General features: G+C 46.8%; 1 protein-coding gene across 1 annotated transcript in view; it reads left to right on the top strand.

Annotated features, from left to right (window-relative positions):
• The window catches only part of Tara (SERTA domain-containing protein 2 taranis), a 57,377-nt gene that overhangs the window by 16,663 nt on the left and 25,698 nt on the right, over positions 1-15,016 (top strand). The window lies entirely within an intron of this gene.

Raw genomic sequence — 15,016 nt, forward strand, 5'->3', positions numbered from 1 at the left:
TGCATGTACGAACAGGAACAAGTACCCCCTTCGGAGATATAGTTATGTCTGTACATATGAAGTAGAAGGGGTAGGGGGGATAAGCGCTGGCGAGAGAGAGGGGGTTGGTCTGTTTATCATATGTAAATTTGAGGTAGCCGCGTGGGTGCGACGGAGATGGTAAAAAGAGACTGCACGGACGGAGAAGATACGAACTCTCCATTCAGCAATAAATGCATTCCAGCGGCGGCCCTCGTGCCGCCAGCAAGCCTCTCTGCGCTGCTCCGTGACTGTCCGTACGTTGTGCCACTGCTGTACTAAATAGTGTCCAAATTTGTGAACGCATTTCGTGTGGTTTAATGGTACAATTCTATCGTATCGGATACCGTTCCGTATAATCTTTCTTCCAAAAAGAAAAAAAGGAAAACAAAAGTAACGGTACTCGCTACTATTGCTACTCGATAACCGACTAGCAACAGCGGTATCGTAAGCTACATTGTTGGAAACCTGAACTCTCACGACGAATGCATGCGTGTCGCTGCAGTTGGCTGGAGTTCGCATCGTTCGATATTCGTTCTCGGTGATTCTCGTACGCATATTTATCGAAGGTTGTGCACCAACAGGATCCGAAACAACCTCTCGCGTTGTAACGCACGCAACTGGGATCTCTATTGCGTGCGAAAGGCCAACCACATGCAACGGTTCACGCGCTCCCTTACAGGTGGCAGCACAGTACGGTGCTCGTCACTCACACACGCGATCGTGTGCACGGTCGAGAGCGGCGCACAGATCCAACATCGTGAGCTCGACTCGCGCGTAAATACCCGGATACTTGCGCAAGAATTCCTCTCGACGCACGACTCACGCGCTCGTGCTCTCTTTTTGACTCCCGCGTGCATGCTTATCTACAGTTTCCCCCCTAACCTCTCCGTCCTCCACCGACTCTCCCGCGTTCGCGAGAGACGTCTCAAAAGTCTAGCGCAACTTCGTCAACCCGCATGGAATGTTCGTCTCTATCGCTGGTAGGGCCACGCGGAGCGAAAACATAGTAATTGTTCGAATTTAGTTTCGTATTTAACTTCGGTGTAAATAACGCGCCGAGTATTGCAGTGGCTGGAATATTCGCGCGTTGCGCCGTCTCGAATGTTCTGGAAAGAGAATTTTGAAATTTTGAAACGCCTCGTGGAACATTCCGTCGGGTATCGCAAATCTAACCTCGCGCGGCTTCTGCCGAGACACAAAATGTAATCGCGTATATTGCTCGCTGTTCCACCCACACGAGGAACCCCTTATCGCGTAACGAGGCTACATCCACGTAGTTTGCGCCGAGGCGTGTTGGGTGGGAGACTATCACGGGCAACGTGCTTTCAACTGTGTTCGAGGTTACGCAATCAGGCTTTCCACTACGTCGTTGACGTTGCCGACTGTACGTCGGCGTCGTCGTCATCAATGTCGTTTTCGAAAGGGCGCGCGACACTGTCGCAGGTCACTCGTTCGATAACGCTCGGCGAACGCTCCTCATCGATCCTCGAGAAAACCTGCTGCCACGCGGAACGGTCTTTTTTCGAAGTTCGAGTAGCGTGAGCAGCAGTTACGTGGCGGAGCGAGAGGAGAGGGGGCACGGGGAAATTGAGATTACGTAACACTGGCCGACGTGCAAGCGCTTCGAGATTTTTGATGTAACGGATATAGACGGTGGAAAATGCCGACAAAGTTGGAACGTAGGATTCATTTTTCAGAAAATCACCGTCCCCGACGAAATAATTAGAAACACAGGAATTACGTAAAAATATCAGCACCGGGTAACGAAATTTCTTCATTTTTTTTCTTTTCTCTCCTTTTTCAATTTTTAACCGCGATTCGCGCGAATTCTCGTACGAGCGAAAAATACTCGAACGGAAAAATACCGTGCCGCGTTCCGTGAGCGTTGTCAACCAACGGGCAGTGCTATCTATCGGGTTGTTCGGAAAGTCATTTCGTATTTTTCGTTGGTGAAAATGGAACACGATTTTTTTTAGAGCGTATAAACATTTTATTAAATTACACAGTCTCCATTTTGGAGAACGAAACGACTTTCCGAACAACCCAATAGATTCACGTACGCGTACTCGTGGGCTTCTAGTATTTTTTTTTTTTTTTTTTGTTTCTTTTTTTTCCCGCGACACGTCATCCAGGAAGAAAACGCAATAAAATTGCATAATCTCTTCCAGCGAACGTACGCCGGCTTCTTTTCACCGGCAACGATTTATCTCGCCGGTCGGACGCGACGCCGCGCCGCTATCCCGATTTTATTCTCTTTTTGCGAAACAACCCGCCAATTACGATGCACTCAGGGCGCTCTTCGATCGTCTGAATGAACGTGTATACCGCGTTCAGTTTCTGGTCGAAAAATTGCTCCCCCACCCGCGCGGCGCATAAAATCATCAAAATACGTTCATCCACCTTGAAAATAACCAGACATTCTCCCCCGATGCCTGAAACTCATAGTGCCTCCCGAAATTGTTCAGCGTTATTTTCGCTGATCTCCTCCTCCCTGCCCCTCGTTCCTCCCCCCCACCTCTCTCACCCTCCAAAAAAAGTGCCCCACCACCGCCACCCCAGAGTCAGTGTCCTTTAAGTAAGTTAGACGCCTGCGCGAATCGACGGTACAAATTCTCGACTGGTAATGGTGAGGGTGGTAGGTGGTGGTGGTGGTAGGTGGTGGTGGTTCGGCGTGATCGGTGGTGGGGATGGAAGAAGGCAGAAGGGTGTAGATATTGGTGTGTGCCGCGTGGGCGGATGGGTGGAGGGTTAATAGGACGTTGGCGCCACGACGGCGGCTGCGGGAACCACGGCCACGTGCGCTCGCTATCGAACGGGCGCCATCCCCAATCTAACCGACCGCCACCCATCCACCCCTTCTTCTCTGTCTCTCCCCCTACTTCCCCTTATCCGTCAACCCTCTACACCCTTCCCCTCGAGTCCACCCAACTCCCATTGCCCCCGTCGCTACGCCTCTCCCTTTCTTTCCCCCATACCACCACGCCCCTAACCCTTATACACGCTGTGCCGAACTATGGCTACGTGCTACGTATATATACCTAGATACGCGTACGTATACGTGTGCACATCTATACGTGTGTATATATATATATGAATGCGCGCATATGTATATATATACACATGTATGTACATATATATATATATGTACATGTATGTATATATATGTATATATATATTATATACGCGAATATATCGCGCTGTATGTACACGGGGATACAGAGTCCCTGGTGTGCGAGCCGTATGTACGACACACGGATGTACAGGCAGCCCGTGTGGGCGTGTATGCGCGCCGTACGTACTCGGCCGTACAGCTGTATTTCAGAATGAGCTGGATATATCGCGCGAGAGAAGTCGCTGAACATGAAGTATACAGTTTATGCCATTACCGACGCTTCAACGAATTTCAGGCTCTTTTCAGACAACACGATAATCCGATAGGAAGGTCGCCGGTAGAGACGCTCGGTATACAGCCGCGTGTGTGGGCAGCCGTATTGTGTTTTCGAATTTTTGAACCGGTCGGACGACCGCGACACTCGGTTTTCAATTGTCCGTGTCCCGTGCATTTGTCACCGGACAATGTAGTTTATCTTGGTACCGTTTCCACCCGGTATACGCTAATTTCGCGGCCTCTAATTTCCGTCAACGGGATAGGTCTTGGATAGTATTGCAGCGTGTTTACGTGTGTATCTTTCGCGAGTTTATCCCTGGTATTATCCCTTACGCGATGCTTTGATCCCGACGACGCGCGCGCGCTGTCGGTAAACGTTTAAGAACCTCTCGACTTTTGATGTCGAGAAGAAGATGGAAAAAAAAAACGAAAAAGAAATAAAAAAAATACCGTCGGTCAAAATTGTCTGTCGATCGAGGTAAATTTCTTCGAAAACGAGCCTTCTATAATAAGATCCTTCGTAGCTATTCCTCCTCGCGCGCCAAAAGAATTTTCAAGGTGTACAATCCCGTCCGCGTATGCGTGCGCGGCGTTGCATGCGTGCACGCGCGTCACATCCTTCCAAACCAGTTTCACACGGACGTAACCGATACCTTCGTCTTCCTCGTGGATCGGACGATCTCGCTCTCTTCTTTCTTTCTCATTTTCCCTTCCACTCGGCGCCCGACTCTCTCTCTCTCTCTCTCGCCCCGTCTTTTTCTCGCTCGTCTCGATCCGCGCAAGAATACCGCGTTCTCTCGCGTTACTACGGCGATTTTCAAAGTCCTCACCCGACCGGCGCGAATTATTGCGAAGTCGACTCGGTCACCTCGAATCCAGCCACGAAAGCTCCGTGAGTTTTCGAGTCTCTCGAGGTGGTCCGGATCCGGGGAGATTTTTACGTTCTCTCGGGGTTACCGTTCGTCGATCACGGATTCGCCAAGTCTTTGCGAGAATCTTTGTTCGGTCGAGTTAATCGGGCGATACGGGAACTCCGCTTTGTTTGTTTGTTTATTTTTTTTTTCTCTTCATCGCCGCGCATAATCGTAACAGTGGAAACGATCTGTCGAGGATACGTTCCGACAGCCGAAACCGGCCAGTAACGAGTGGCAGCCTCGCGGTTATTTGCTTAATGGCGCTTACTGTTGGATTCACCGCGACTAGAGGCGGTCCCTCTAATTGCCGACATGGTCCCTACGCTCACCGGTAATAATTACCCTCAAGGCATCGCGCGACACCGCGCCATTCATCCGAACTTCGCCGTGTTTCACCTGCCTAAAATCATTTAAATTAGAACGCCGACCGAAGCAAGAGAAAAAAAGAGAAAAGAGAGAAAAAAAAAAGAAGGAAAATGTCATTCAGTACACGGCGCGCAAAGTGAACGAGTGCCTCGCGCGGTGAAGTGAAAAGCGTGTAGATTTACGCGATTCTGCGTTCACGCCGATGAAAGCAAGTCTGGTCCGTCCCGCGTTCCATTATAAAATAAATTAAGACAGGAATTAGCAACTTTCCAGAAAGAGTTCTTTAACGAGGTTCGCGGTACTTTCGCCCTATGGGCAAAGCAAACTTTTGCGAAACACCTACGCAACGCGCATTACACGAACAGAGCCGCTCGTTTTACGCTATCGGCGCTACCCGTCTCCTTCTCCCGCGTGACGCTTCTTCTTACTCTTCACGCCGCCCGCTCTGACGGTTTCAGAAAGGTGCGTTTTTCAGAGCTCCTCTCCCCCTCCCCTCCCTTACCCCCCGCGCTCGAACCGAACTTCCCTGAAAACCCAACCGTGCTTCAGCCACAACGGAAAATCTATACGTCGAGGGGAGACACAGAGCAGAGCGTTCTACCGCACCGTTCAGAAACCGTCGTTCCCACTTTTTGTGTTGTCCCTATTTGTGAAATTATCGTTGGAACCGCGTAATGGTATCTATTGGTACGCTCGCAACGATGGAAGTTAAGCTCCGAGTAGGTTCGCGATTCGAATGTCACGTTCACCGGAAGCGGTAAATGTTACTTTTCTATAATGTTGAAAAAAAAAAAATTACCGGGGCAAGAGGAATTCCTTACTTTGCGCGGTCGTTAAAAATAATCGATCTCCTGTCGGACGAGCACTCTAATATTATATATTGCCACGCCCACTGTCGTCGAGGGGGAACAAAAAAAAAAAAAAAAAAACGCAAGGACAGAATCTCTGCCGATTTTGTTATCACGTTGCCCACTGTTGGGTCCATTAACGTTCTTCCATCATTTTCTGCAATTTTGCACGCGGCACCGACGACGATTTCGCCCATCGCGGAATCCTCATTTCGAGAGCGCCCGTTATTCGTCCTCCTCGAGAAGCCTCGATATCGTACGGACTTGCCGGTCGTGTGTGAACGAGCCTGTACGCAGAACGCATTGGAGAGAGGGAGAAAGAGACAGCGTGTTTGCGTGGCTTGCGCGCGAAAGAGAGAAAACGAATGAAACAAGAAAGTGGGAGGGAGAACGAGAGAGCGCAAGTGTGCGGTACCAGGAGCGAGAGAGAAACAGAAGGGTGGCTTGGAGGGGAAGATGGACGCAGAGCACGTCAGACAAAGAGAGACACATTACTCGCGTATGGGGCGTTGCCATGGAAACCTCCACTCGTACCACCCCCTCGCTCGTTCGTTCGTCGGCGAGAACGAGAGAGGTGAAAGAGCGGCAGAGCGAGAGAGGGGGAAACGACAGAAATAGAGGGAGGGAAAGGACGGTCGACAGAGAGGCAGAAAAAGAGGCGCGAGAGAGACGGCAGTACCGTGAGTGCGACGGAACGAGGGAGAGAGAAAACGGTACTGGAACACGAGAGTAAAACAGGAAGGAATAGGGCAGGGAAGCGAGAGGGTGATTGTTAGAGAGAATGGGACGGGGAGACAAAAAGAGAAGAGTGAGCGAGAAGGCTGCCAAACGCGGGGCCGCCAGTGCAATCAACCCGTTGCCCGCCCGCGAGGGTAAAACTACCCCAAAGTCAAACGAGGATACGTATATTACGGAGAGAGCACCGCCGCTTTGTGTGAATGCTGCTATATATATAATATATAGTGACGTATGTTATACGCATATACACACATCCGAACGGGGAGATAGAGAAAAAGAGAGGAGAAATAAAAATGGTAGTATGGTGGAAAGAAAGGAATACTTTGCTATTTAATGCTTAATAATAGAAAAGGAACTCCGTCGGTAAAACAGTCTCATCTATTAAAGTCTTCACTGCTCACGCGCGTTTTTAATTTACTTCGAGACCCGCACCGATGATGGCCGGCTAGATTTTTCGAGATACCTGCTTTTGACGTGCAAAACGGGTAAAGTGAATAGCGTATACACGCGAAGGAATAAATTCAAGAATTTATATTTCAACGTGAAATGAATAGGAAGGAGGGTAGATTATTATCTATTTATAGCTTAAGTTGTGCGTTGGAATGCAACATTATTTCATTCTGCTCGCGTTAACCGTTCCGAAGAATGCTAAGTTCAAGAATACGCGTTGAATATAATATTCGAAGATTTAAGAAACGTTTTAGAATGAAAAATATTATATTAGCGAAATAATTATATAACGTTACGCGCATTTCTTTCGCGAGTCTGCGTACTCAAAGAGAAACCCAGAGCTGCTAGGAAGTTCAGTACGGCTCGTTGTTGAAAGGCACCTTGCGGTACGTCCTTGCAGACGTTCCAAATATTCACGAGTGGAAAGGATCATGGTATATACGGGTACGAGGTTAAACTCACGCGCGAGGGTGTCGGGGCTTTCGTTCCTCGTGCTGTTGCTGGTAAGGCGCAGTTGCTCTATTCTCCTGGAACCAGTTTTCCTCCACACGCTCGACAGAGTGCACGCGCGCGCAAAGAGAGAAAGAGAAACACATGCTCACACGCTCGCACGCACACAACGTACACGCACGCATATGTGCTATAACTGTGAGCCACACACACACGTACTTACATACGTGCGCGCCACACGTCAGCTAAACTAGAAAGTTGCCCCAACCAACATCGAAGAAACAGCGGTACACGCGGGGCTATAGAGCCTTTCAAATTTTAACCAAGAATGTTTTCCAAGAAAAGTATTTCGCTTCGTGGCGAACAGCGAAATTTTTATTTAAACGAGCGAAAATGTGCGCGCCGGAGCGAAGAGTAAATCTGAAACTTGATTCGATTCATTACTCTTCGTAAAATAATTTTATTTGTAATTTTCCCGCTTCACTTTGCGAACAAAATATTCGTACGAAATAGAAAAAGCAAAAAATATAACCACCGTCTCTTGTCGTTTGTACAGTTCGTCGAATTGCGAACGTTTTATTCGAATTTCTAAGTATCGTTAAATATTATTTCATAGAGTGCTACATTAATATTTCTATTCACAATAACGTTTGAAAAGTAGTGAAACATTTCATTTAGATTAAGTAGAGGATAAACTTCCACCCTCGATATGTTGTACGATTGTTGCGTTGACAACCCCATTCTGGCTAGTAGAAAGTTCGTGTAGAGGTATTTTGCTCGGCACAAGAGCGACATCGCGCGAGACCTCAGAGCGTGGGTATCAGTACGTAACCGAGTCTACAACGCATTGGCGCTGCGTTGCCACGTTTCGAGGTCTCTCTTTCTCGTCCCCTCTCCCTCTTCTTTTCTCGCGGTATCAGACTGTCTCGTTCTTTCTTGGTTTTCTGTGATTACGCGACGTTGCCGGATCGACTGGCGGGAAAACTGGGTTTCGAAACAAATTTTCCTCTACTTACCGCGTTCTTTTGTTGCGAATGTTAATCAGTCTCTTCTGGTAAATTCCTACAGGCTTAATAAATTTTGTACGGTCTCGCGTATTATTACATTTTATGCGTTGCTCTCGTCGCGAGCAGACAATTATATAAAATAAAAATTCATGAAACTCCGCAGAAAATATATTTTCAGAAAAAAAAATACGAATTCGATTCGTAAGTACGTAACGGGCGAATAAAGCAACGGAAGGGACTTCGATCGAAATTCAAACCAGTAGAATTACTTTATATAGTCGCTAACACAAGTTCCATGGTATCGTAACTATTTACATATACGGTGCGAAGTAGGTGTTATTCGCGATACTTTCGGTACCATTCGAACAGAAATATAGTCGTGGTTATTATTGGCATTACTTTATAATCTTGGAAGCGGAAAGTAAGATTCAAAATCTACTTCGCCGATTATCCTTCCTAATGTGCAAGTCGAGTAGAAGACCAAGATGAAGAAGAAGTAGAAAAGAGAATCTCGTTGCTCGATCTGGCGGTGTACAGGGAGGAAGGAGGGTAGACGGTTTTAGACTACGGACTCGACGCGTCGGCGTCGAGTTAAAAATAACAGTAACAGCAGCAGCGGGATAGAGCCAGCCAGTCCTCAGCGTCTTCGTCGTCTACGTTGCGTTTACTGCTGTCTTCTTGTCGTTACTGCTCTGCCGGTCGTCGGATCATCAAGTGCTAAGCTACTTTGGCGATATCGACGACTACGCGACGTTGTTGCGCCAGAGCCTTGAGCGTAAATGATACCATCAAAAAATTAGGGCCCGTATACAAACGCGATATCTAATCTAAGGAAAATCCTTGCGCTACGCTTTGCATTAGATTTTCTATTAAAACTGAAAAACAGTCTCGCGTCGATGCATCGTACTATATTACATTAAACGCTATCGCTCGAGTGTTCGATGATATTTCATGCCGCTGTGTCTCATCGCGCGATACTCACGTCGCGTCGATACGCAACATTATCGAAATAAAAGCGATAAAACGAAGCCAATCTTCGTGTCGCATTTATCGTGACTGACTTTATCCCCGTATCTGTCGTCTAAAAAATTCTCGTTTCTGTTGGAAATGAATATTACGCATCTCCAGCGAATCGGCCATCGGCCAAGTTCGAGGCGATGTATTATAATTGGGAATCAACCCCGAAACTCTGTACCGTGTTCGAAAAATTGTGAAACATAGGAGTCGATAGGTTCGCGCTTCCACCGTGAAGGTGTGCATTGCTTGAACGCGATAATGGATCGGTGTTGCCGCTAGTTCGTTATTGAAAACAGTTTAGTCCCGCGTTTAACATATTCGACTATCGGTCGTTTATCAGAAACGAGCAACCAGGCGAGAAAGAATCGGCCTCGTGTCGAAAATAACGCAAAATTTCTATAATTCGCCGATCGAGAGGCGTCGTGTACTTTTTCCACGTAGAAATCACGCGATGCATGCTCCTGGCGTCACCCATACGAGCTCCATCGCTAATTGCAATCCAACGTCGGGATCGAGCAATGGGCCACCGGCGAAAGACGTCAGCCGTAACGGCGCAGCCTTGAGGGAACGGCGGTGGCGGCGGCGGTGGCGGCGGCGGTGGTGGCGGCGGTGGCGGCGGCGCGTTGGTTCGTCGCGGCGTCGAAAAAACGACGGCGATCACACGCCGCTAGCTGGCGCTCCGATCGCCGTACGGCTCTCTCGCTCCCTCGTTCGTCAACGTGCGCGCGCGTTCACGCGCTCTCTTGTGTACGGGCTTTACAAATTTGACTTTCACGAGGAGACTCGTTGCTTCGTCGCACGTAACCTTGGCTGCGCCGTCGGAACGGGCCGCAAGCGTCGTGCAGCGCCGGGATGGATTTTATTTTCGTATCGCCGTCGCCTTGTTGTTTTGCTTGCTCCCGGTTTCGCCAGCGCGCGCGGCTGACGCTCGTAAATTCGATGCTTCGCGTATCTTATAATATTGCCGGATGTTTCGATGATTCCCGAACCACGTCGCCGCGCTCCTATTCCCGAAACGATACGAATCGCGCGTAGAAGAACGTTTCGTGACACACGTAGCGGGTTGCCCAACACAGCCAGCGAAATCGGCCCTTAGGCGCGTTGCTGCTTCTGGTGAAAGCGTGCGCGAGGGTAACGCCGGTAGCCAGGGTCCACATTTTAATAATGATCGTTTCAGCGGAGTTGAGAAATAAATTCTCGTTTAAATACGCCGGTTACGGCGTACGCAATTGGTCGAGTTATTGCGAACGGATGCGTGCACGCGGCGATCAAAATCGAAAGGCGGACGAATTTTCGAAAAGTAAAATTCAGCGGTTCGCGCGTTTCGAACCGCCCCACCAGAGATTCCGCGTCCTTCTACTTTCGAATTTTAATCTCCGCGTCGGCGATCAGATTTTTGCACGACAACCACCGACCATTGCAGACGTGCTGACAACGAACACTCGCTCGGTGTCGAGTTCTTCGATTCGCTCGTGGCGAGTATCTGGCTTATACAAGCGATTTTCGGTGCGGTTAAATTTTGCCGTTTGGTCTTGCACAAAGACGTTTATTTAGGAATATGCATTTGAGCCTATTTTCGAGCTCGATGTAATTTTATTTATATTTTTTTTCTTTTTTTAATAAAAGTGTACCACACGCGAACACAAACAAAATATTGGATTGTTCGGAAAGTCATTTCATTTTTTCTTTTGGTGAAAATGAAATTATTTTTTTAGAGTGTACAAACATTTTATTAAATTATACATTCTCCATTTTGGAAAACGAAATGACTTTCCGTACAACCTAAAAGTTTCTTTTAAATCGAGTTCGAAAAATGTTCACAAATTCGGAAAATTGTAAAATTATTAGCAATCGAGTAAATAATTTCGGTAAATTTATACATGTTTGCAACTCGTTCTTCTATCGTTATAATTGTTAAAACCAAAAAAAGTACTTCTCATTCGCCAATCTTTACGATCGGTAAGAATCATAGTAAAATTTTCTTTAATTTTAAATTCTGCAGAATTTAAATAGGTTACATCTTTCCTCCGTCCGTGAGTGACATTTAACCAAAACTAACGTCAAAAGTCCTGCATAGACGTGAAACTGCAAAACCAAGTCTACCCACTTGGTCGCGAATCGGGAAACTGAAATAGTTTAATAATTATTTCTGCACCGTGTGTCTAATAGAATCTCTGCAAATTGAAACGTACGTTAGAGCTATTTATCATGCAAATGCTTCGCTTTCTGCTTAACGTAACTTCATGGAACTTAATATTAACGACGTATACGATGTTATCTACGTTCTACGTAAATACGATTCTCGATAGCCGGTCGGTGTCGCGAAGTAACAGTGATGTTCCTCGTCAAGGCGGGGAACTGGCTTTACACTTGTCGCAAATCGATATGCAACAGGGCCAGGTCGGTCTATTGCGAACAATCTGGACACCTGTAAGGGTTGCTCGGTTTCTTTTCTTTACATTCCCGAGTTCGTCCAAACAAGGTGCAGATGGTCGTCGCGCGTAACACGCCGTGAAATCGAGCGAAATTGCTGATTCATAAAATTTGTCTTTCGAACGTTTTACAAGGTAACTTTTGCAATTGTTTGGTTTGCACGACAAATTGATAATGGCGAGCAATCAAAATTAATACCCGATGGAACCGAGCGTCGTGCACCACGTACACAGACGTTGAACCAAACAATGCCTCTCGACAATCCCTAACATCGTTCCACGTATTTCACGTCTCGCGTTGCACCACTTTTATACATTTACCTATGCAATTTTTCCATTCGTTCTCTTCTATTTCCACCGAGGATTTACATACCTCCTATATACTTACACGGTATATCCGATAATGTCAAGGTTGCGCACGTATCTAAATTTCGGATTAACCGATGGCAATGCGAAAAACGGTATCGTCGAGTCATATAGAAAAACGAGCTTCTCTCTCTCTCTCTCTCTCTCTCTCCCTCTCGCGCGCGCGGTATTCAATATCTCATAATCTCTTTAATGTAGTTGCACTTTTCTCGAGACCGAGCTAGGAATAGCTCGTGGCAGGATACGGGAACAGTTACTGGCCGGGGCTGGTATTGCTCGAAGCGATCGTGTAAGGACAGTACCGCTACGGGCGAATATTCACCATAGCTGTTCACCATAGCTGTTCTTCTTCCTTTTGCGGTGAATTTATCGCTCGAACGGACTCGTTGGTTCCCATTTTCCAAAATAATCCAACAATGACCCGCCTTCTCGAAGAGAAGACCCCATCGCACGGTATAAATCGTTTTCCCCGTGTGCGCTCATACACGCCGAAGAAACCAGATAAACACCGCTCGTGCATCGCGGGGCAACTACGTTCGCGTACTTTCTATCAGCGGCAATAACGTGAGATGATTTTTGTCCGTGAGACGAACTCCACGTTAGCTCGGAGGGATGGTTTCCTACATTGGGTTATTCGTTGGAAACGATCACTGTTAACCGTCGTGACAGGACTGGGGAACTCCATCGACGCGAATCGTTCGAAGAACACCGTGAACCAATCCGGAGAAAACACCGGATCCGTGGTATCCTTCCGCAAGGACCAACAGCATGACACTTGGTGTCTGTACACGGGCACGAGAGGTCGTTGAATCCCATTAAGCGGTACTCCTTCGATCGTTCTCGCTTCGACCACCTGTACACCCGAGTCGTTCTTTCGACCGATATCTTTCCCTCCCTCCCTCCCTGAATCTTTCTCTCTCTCTCTCTTTATCTCTGTCTCTCCCTTCTTTACATGTTCGACCATCAGCTCGAAGAAGTACCAGCAATCAACCACCAGGATGAGAACGATTACGCCCGAAGCCAGGCGGTTCTCTGTGTTTCTGCTTGGCGTATTTGCCGGTGAATATCGCGTACGAGCAGCCGGAATATTGCATTCTCGTTTTCTTGTGTAGCCAACGCGGCCACACCTTTCACCAACACCCAACCGGGCCCGGCCCTGCCTGGCTTAGCATCTCTAGCCAGGCGATGGTGGCTGCTGCCGTGTTGCTGGTTGGCTGGTCGGCCGGTCGTACGACCGGCCAGTTGTGTAGCGATCCTAGCTTTTGCCACGGCGGCGTATAAGTTATGTACGTGTACCGGCTAACAGTAAACTCTTACCACTTGGTTCCAGCATCGGTAAGAGGGACTCCTTCGCCGCGACGAGGACGCGTCGGCATTGATGAGCCGCAGGCGCGGCTCGCGCCTCGTTTCACCGCCATTTTCTAACATCTTTTTCGTCTATGGTACGCGACGCGCGAGCGTCGATGCGAACTCGCTCGCGCGCACGCAACGCGTAAGCGTTTATTATGTAATTAGCGACGAAACGTGGGCCTTCGATCTCACCGCTTTCGATCCAACTTTGTTCTTTTACACGGGAGCTTATATGGAGGCTCATGGTGTTCGTTAGTCAAGAGGATCGTCTTCGTGAACCGAGTCGGAAACTTTGAGGTGTTTCGACGCGGATAATGTCTCGTTTGTCGTATAAATGTTATTATAATTAGAAGTACCGTAGATTTATCGTTGGTTTAACATTTTTTTTTTTTTTATCTCGGTAGTCGGATATTGCGCGCCAATCGGATCGAGGGCTATCTTGGAGAACAAAGTCGTAAACTTGAAGTTCTTTCACGAATAATATCTCGTCATCGTATAAATATTATTGTAATTAGAAGTACCGTGGATTTATCGTTGGTTTAGTTTCTTTTTTCTTTTCTTTTTTTTTTTGTTTTTATCGCGGTAGTCGGTGTAAAAAGTATTTTTATATTTTACTTTTAAATATCCAAAACGAAAAATATCCGAATCGTATTTTATCAAATTCTTTGTTATTTTGACCGTAGTTTCGCGCTTTTGTGTGCCGATTTTTAGGGTCTCGAATCGATTTTTAGGGTTCGAAAGGAACACTTTTTCGAGAGAGAGAGAAACTACTCGGCGACTTTCTGAAAAATCGAGAGCGATTCGACGGAAATAAATGAAATCGCGTTCATTTCGGTTGCTATGGCAACTATCGCAAAGATACGCGTGTATGCGTCCACCGCAAACGCTGATAATTTTTGTTTGTATTGAGAGAGTATAACCTGAAGTTATCCGTCGAACGGGTATACGGTTCGTCGTACTCGAAGAATGAACGTCAAAAATTTTAATACGAAATTAATATCGATTGTTCGGTTATGAGTCGGTGATAATGCGTTTATTTAAAATAAATTTAGACTCTCCGATGCACCGAACGTAAATACGGAATTTTGCTGCTTTGTGAAATTGATTGAAATTTTTGTTAAATTGATAAGTATAATGAATAAAATTCATTGTTTCGTACACGGTGAGACGAAATTGCCTCGCTTCGAAAATAACTCCGTTTTACACGAAGCTGCGCGGCAAAAGATAATTTTGAAATTTCGTTATATTCGTAATCTTTGTCTACTTTCTAGTGGATTACATTTCGACGAGTTTTCGAGGGAAAGATTTTCAAGGGAAAGTGCACGATAGAAAAATGAATTAGGTCGGTTCGAAGATAACTCCGTGTTACACGAAGCCTCACGGTAAAGATAATTTCCAAATTTCATCGCATTCGTGATCTTTATCGCCTTTCTGGAGGATTGTATTTCGAGAAGAGCGAAGAATTCGATGAGTTTTCGAGGCAAAAATTTTCAAGGGAAAGTGCACGATAGAAAAATGAATTAGGTCGGTTCGAAGATAACTCCGTGTTATACGAAGCCTCACGGTAAAGATAATTTCAAAATTTCATCGCATTCGTAATCTTTATCTCCCTTCTAAAGAATTATTTATATAATATTTCGACGTGTTTTCAAGACAAAGATTTTCAAGG

The sequence above is a fragment of the Ptiloglossa arizonensis genome, chromosome 4 (genome assembly GCF_051014685.1).
Source record: "Ptiloglossa arizonensis isolate GNS036 chromosome 4, iyPtiAriz1_principal, whole genome shotgun sequence".
Lineage (NCBI taxonomy): Eukaryota > Metazoa > Arthropoda > Insecta > Hymenoptera > Colletidae > Ptiloglossa > Ptiloglossa arizonensis.